The sequence below is a fragment of the Schistocerca piceifrons genome, chromosome 9, assembly GCF_021461385.2.
Source record: "Schistocerca piceifrons isolate TAMUIC-IGC-003096 chromosome 9, iqSchPice1.1, whole genome shotgun sequence".
In the NCBI taxonomy this organism is placed as follows: Eukaryota; Metazoa; Arthropoda; class Insecta; order Orthoptera; family Acrididae; genus Schistocerca; species Schistocerca piceifrons.
The window spans coordinates 173367928-173373927 of NC_060146.1; positions in this window are offsets into that span (position 1 = coordinate 173367928).

Genomic DNA, 6000 nt, shown 5'->3' on the forward strand with positions numbered 1-6000 from the left:
AGTTCCTTGTGGTTTCACATACTGAAGATGGACGGTCCTTGGCAATGGTAAATATGTTTATTATTTAGAAAGATGTTGCTGCAGTTGCTGGCCCTATAAGAAATCCTGCTCTTGTTTACGGAATGGCTCTTTGCTTTTAGAATCTACTTCTGGTTCTCAAGCACAAAAACTGCTTGCCACGTCACTTCTCCACGGCTATACTGTTTGTGTTAAGGCCCATCAAACACTGAATTCTTTGTTTGGTGTTATTTACACTAGGCTGCTCGTTGGTCTGACCGAGGCCAAAATCCAAACATACCTCTCTGATCAGTGTGTCATTACCATCCTTCGGGTGACGAAATAATAGATGCACCCTTCTTCTCACCTTTGATAGAGTAGTTCATCCGTCCAAGACCAAAGCAGGCTATGAGGTCCTCACAGTCTAACGGTACTTTCCAAATCTGATGTGCTATTACCAGTGTCAACATTTCAACCACACTCAAATGTCTTGTCGACACCTGGCCAAATATGTAATCTGTGGTAGGGATGCGCACGAGGGTGATTGTCCACCTCCTCCTCCTCCCTACTGTATCAACTGCAATGGTGACCATGCCACTTCCTCTCGAGATTGTCCTCTGTATCGATGAGTGAGCTGTCCAGGAGATCTATATAAAAGAAAAAGTTCCTTACCTGGTTACTCACAAGTTATTGGCTAGTTGCTAACCCTGTGTTCTACTGTCTGGCACTTATATTACTGTTCTTGCTACATCTCACTCCACAAAGGGCATAACGACACAGACACGCAACCTCAAATTCAGCTCTGAGGTCGTGAAATCACCCAGTGTCGTAGCATTGCAGTCCCCTCGTCCAGCTGTGCAACAAGCTATCAAACTCTCGCCTCGTGGGGCGAAGTCACCAGCTACACAACTGGCAGGCCAGAAGGGACAAAACGAATGCTCCTGTGAAGACTTCCTATGTCCCTCCAGCCAACCAACACCTAAGTCTGCCTCTGCTAACCGGAAAGGCTCGAAGAAGTCCAACAATGGCAAATGGACTTCTTCGCCAACTCGAAGATCCTCTTTGACAGTGTTACCATGTGATACCTCGCTCATCTGGCCACCGTATTGCTGGTGCACACCACCAACCGTTTTTCTGCATTGGACTTTGCAGGCCAACAGCGGAAGAAAGCCGACACTTCTGTAGACCTCGTGGAGCAGGATCCTCCTGCCTCGGTGCCCTGTAGCAGCTAGTCTTCGCAGGCTGGCACTTGGCAGCCGCCAAGGTGACACCACTTCATTTTTTACTCATCATGACACTTCCAATGGAATGTTCACGGCCTTCAATCCATCAAAGAGGATTTATGACTGCTTTTAGAATTGCAGCGTCCACTTGTACTCTGCCTTCGGGAAACAAAATTGCGTACTCTCGATTGCTTTGAGCATTTGCATTTCGTCCTGGTTCGTTTTGACCTTCCACCTGAGGTCTGCACTCCATCTCATGGGGGAAGCTTGCTGCTCATATTGGATGACGTTCAGAGTCAACCCATCTTCCTGACTGCCTTTTCCTTCCTCACTTAACCTTTTCCCTTTGTACCATTTACATCCCTCCGTCATTCAGTGTCACGAGGGCCAACTTCCTCTAGCTTATTGGGCAGCTACCTCACCCATTTCTGCTGCCCAACATCCCATTTGGGGTTGTCCCAGAACCTGTCCGAGAGGTGCCCTACTGGCTGTCCTTCTTAATCAACTTAACCTTTTCTGCCTTAAGACAGGAGCACCAATGTTCCTCTCACATTCCTCGCACACCTATTCCCATTTGGACCTATCTTTCTGCACTGCCCATCTTGCCCATCATGTTGAGTGGTCCTTTCTGTCACCTGCTCGAGTGGTCATTTCCCGTGCGCTATCCGTTTGCTGACTCCTACCCCATCTGTGTGCACACGTAAATAGCTGCTTCCTAAGGCTGACTAGCAGCTTTACTCCTCCCTGGCAACCTTCAAAGAACAATATTTCCCCAGTTGTGATGACCAGGTGGAATATGTCACAAACATTATCCTTATTGCTGCAGAACATTCCATTCCCTGCACTTCCTCTTTACCATGTCGTGTCCCAGTGCCTTGGTGGACTTAGGCATGCTGCGATGCAATTTGCACACGGAGACGTGCCCTCCGCCTTTTTAACCACCATCCTACGATGGTAAACTGCATTCATTATAAACAGATGCGTGCAAAGTGTTGTCGCGTTCTTCAGGATAGCAAAAGAGCTTGCTGGATTTCGTTCACTACAGTCTATTCACCGAGAGCTGGGACGAAACATAAACAGTGTCACGTGAGTGACTACGCTCGTTTCCAGAGAAAGCATTCGGTGTTCACGTGATACGTAGGGGTGTGGAAAATCCTTGGCGCACGCTTTGCAGCTGGCGGTGTTCGGCTGGCTGCCGAGCTGTCACAGCGGACCGTGAGAAACCTGAGCAACATTGTACGAAATAAATTTAACAATAATGTTAAACTGAGTTCATTATGTCGAAGCAGATTTATTGTCATTCAGGTTGCCAACAAAACGCTCCATTCAAACACAAGTAATTGTTAATTTTAATAACAATACCAGTAATAATAATGATAAAGGACGAAACAAGGTTCACTCTGTCGAACTGTTTTCATTGAGGTTTATAACAAACCGCTCCTCTCTCTCCTCTCCTCTATAATGCAGTCTAATTTCCACTTTTGAGTTTCCACTTTTTCTACGACATGGAGGACGCACTTGCTCCAATCCTGTGCAGTCACTGTTCTTACTGCTTCTTCTAGCAGTACTTTAACTTCCGGTATTTTGCATGTTTTGTTTTTCGCTGCAACATAGCCTTTGATTCTGTCCACACTAACTCGATGGCGTTTAATTCACAGTGGTACAGAGGAATTCTGAGAACAGTTTTCCCTACATTCTTCGCCATTTCATCTATTGCATATTCATTGTGCGCTGTTCTGTGATTTTTAACTATATCTAAAAGTTCTTTCTTCAACATACCGTCTTTGGAATCGATGTTTTTAGATTTTAGCCACTCTGATATTTCGTGGTTATTGGAACATCTTGAAACCACTTCTCGAAGGTTTCGGCGCACATCTCCTCATGATAATCTCCACTTTTCTTGGATTCGAAAGTCCACACACATCCTTCAACGAACCCTGCTTTGCTGCCAATGTGTGCGATAATCAGACGTTTCCCTTTACCTAATGGGCCCTTGCTTCCGGTGGATTATGTGGACAGAAACGCTTGTTTTGAAGAATTTATAGTGTCATCTACCCAGACGTAACTTCGGGTGTGTCCTGCATTCACCCACATCTCGTCCAAATAGTAAATGGGTCTGCCTTCATCTCTCAACCGTTTAATGGTTCGAAGATAACACCGCCTCCATAAAATCATGTCATCCCTGTCTATAAGCATGCTATCGCGCCCATGCCGGACATATTTGAAATTCATTTCTCTCAATAACTTATAAAATGTAGTTCTCCAAAAATTGCCCAGATCTGCATCTATGTTCACGACTGTAAGCACTTTGTCAATTGTTGGCAATTCTTTACGAAAAAAAAAAAAATCGTGTACTTTCCTTCGTATCGCATTTCTATCGAAGTCATCAACACTTTCAGAAAGTTTATGTCGTAATTTTCCTTTCTTGGGAGACTTCAAAGAGTGTGTGGCCTTGTACTCACTCATCACACGATACATTGAAGAATGTCCAACACCTGTAGCTGCAGCTGTTTTCGAAATAATGTCACTCATCGACAGCTCTGGATGTAACAGTTCCATTTTATACACATTAAGCACCATGTGCTTCTCAGAAGAACTTAATGATTTCTTCTTTGCTTGCTTCTTTGGTGGACTCAGAACTGACACGTCGGCCCCGCTCGCTGAATCCGTGGATGACATAATGAGGACAGCCATATGTGATGCTAATGAAATAAGTGAATATATAAAATAAGAAACCATGCGATGCTATTGGATACGCACATAAACAGTGAATGCTCAGCGTGGCTAAAAACACATATACACACTCTAATAATCAACAACTAGTCTTTCAAGCGTCTTTACAGATGAACTTAAGATATCCTGAAGTCGCCGCTGTACAACACCCACTAACGAGCTCACACCTGCAACTGAGACGGCCACACTGACTGCGCGCCGCACCTGCGAACCGCACAATGCATCGCTCATAAAGGACAAACGGTTCCACCCATCCCGTTCGAACAATCTACAAAATTAAATTCAAACCTTTATGAAACTTTTCTCGCTTACACCCCCACAAAAAAATTCAAAGGGGAAAAGTTTGTCGCTTACTATATTTCGGATGATGATTTGGTAAAAGTTCTGCATGAGACGTGACATTTTAATTTATTACTTCACTATTACTGACTCTATTGGGCAGAAAATTTGCAGACGTCATCAACATATAGTACTGAAGGCAATTATAAAATTATTTTGCTGTGCGACGCACAGTTTAGGAGATATGGCATGATAAATATAGAGTAACGCGAGAAAACAACTTTTCCTGAAAGCTTAAATATTTCTCTTTTTCAGTGACAATAAATTTTAATGTAATGTAAAAAAAGGTGTCTGAAGGTAGTTCTCAGATCACTTTATCATGTTCAGGTGCCAAATTATAAAAAACACGACTTTCATTTTTTAATTTCTGACGCCCCTGCCTTGTACACCCCTCAACGGCAGTGCTGTGGTCACGCGCCTTACCGTGTTTACAGTACGTCTCTTGTTTCGGTGAATGGAGTATAGTTCCACACCTTCCTCTGTTGTGTGGACCAACCTCCGACAGCTCCCTGGGACCAAGATCCATTCTCCAGTTTCCAGCCTGTCAGTAGCAGATGATGTCATCGTGGACCCTATTGCTATCTCCAATGCCTTGGGCCCCCATTTTGCAGAAGTTTCGAGCTCCTCCCACTATCACCTTGCCTTCCTCCTAGAATTGTGAGTGTTAGAATGCCAACTTTACTATGAGGGAGCTAGATCATGCGCTCACTTCATCCAGATCCTCCACCCCAGAGCCAGAGGCTGTTCACATTCAAATGTTGCATCACCTTTCTCTTGCGGTAAAGCACTTTCTGCGAAATGCATACAACAGCATCTGGGCAGAGGGCAAGTTTCCCAGGCACTGGCATGAAGTCACAGTCATACTCATACCCAAGCCCAGTAAGGACAAACACCTTCCCAACAGCTACTGCTCCATCTCTCTGGCCAGATCTTTTTGCAAGGTGATGGAACATATGATCCATACCAGGCTCGAGTCTCACAATTTACTAACCACTGCACAGTGTGGATTTTGAGCTTGCCTTTTTGCAGTTGACCATCTTGTCATTTTGTCCACCCATGTCATGAATGGTTTTCTGCAGAAATCCCAGACTGTGACCATGTTTTTTGATTTGGAGAAAGCCCACGACACCTGCTGGAGAGTTGATATCCTCTGTACACTCTACACACAGTGCTTCCATGACCACGTCCCCATTTCCTTGAAGAATTTTTAAAAGACCGAGGTTGGAAACTGTGTGGGTTCTGCCTTGTCAGACACCTTTATCCAGAGAGACGGTGTGCCTCAGGGTTCCATCCTGAGGGTCGTCTTCTTTGCTATAGCCATTAAACCTATAATGGCCTGTTTCCGGCCAGTCGTCACTGGCTCCCTTTTTTGTTGTTGATTTTGCCCACTATTGCAGTCTGTCATAGACCTGTCTGATTGAGTGGCGTCTTCAGCAATGTTTCAATTGTCTTTACTCATGGTGCATCAACAGTGGATTTCAATTGTCCACTGACAAAACCATTTGTATGAACTTCTGGTGGCACAATTGATTTCTCCCGCCATCTTTACATCCTGTGCCTGTTGCTCATCCATTTGTTGAAATTACAAAATTCCTGGGGCTCCTGCTCGGCAGGAAACACTCTTGGTCCTCCCACATGTCTTACCTGGCAGCCCGCTGTATGCAGTTCCTCAGTGTCCTATGTGTCCTCAATGGTACTCCCTGGAGTG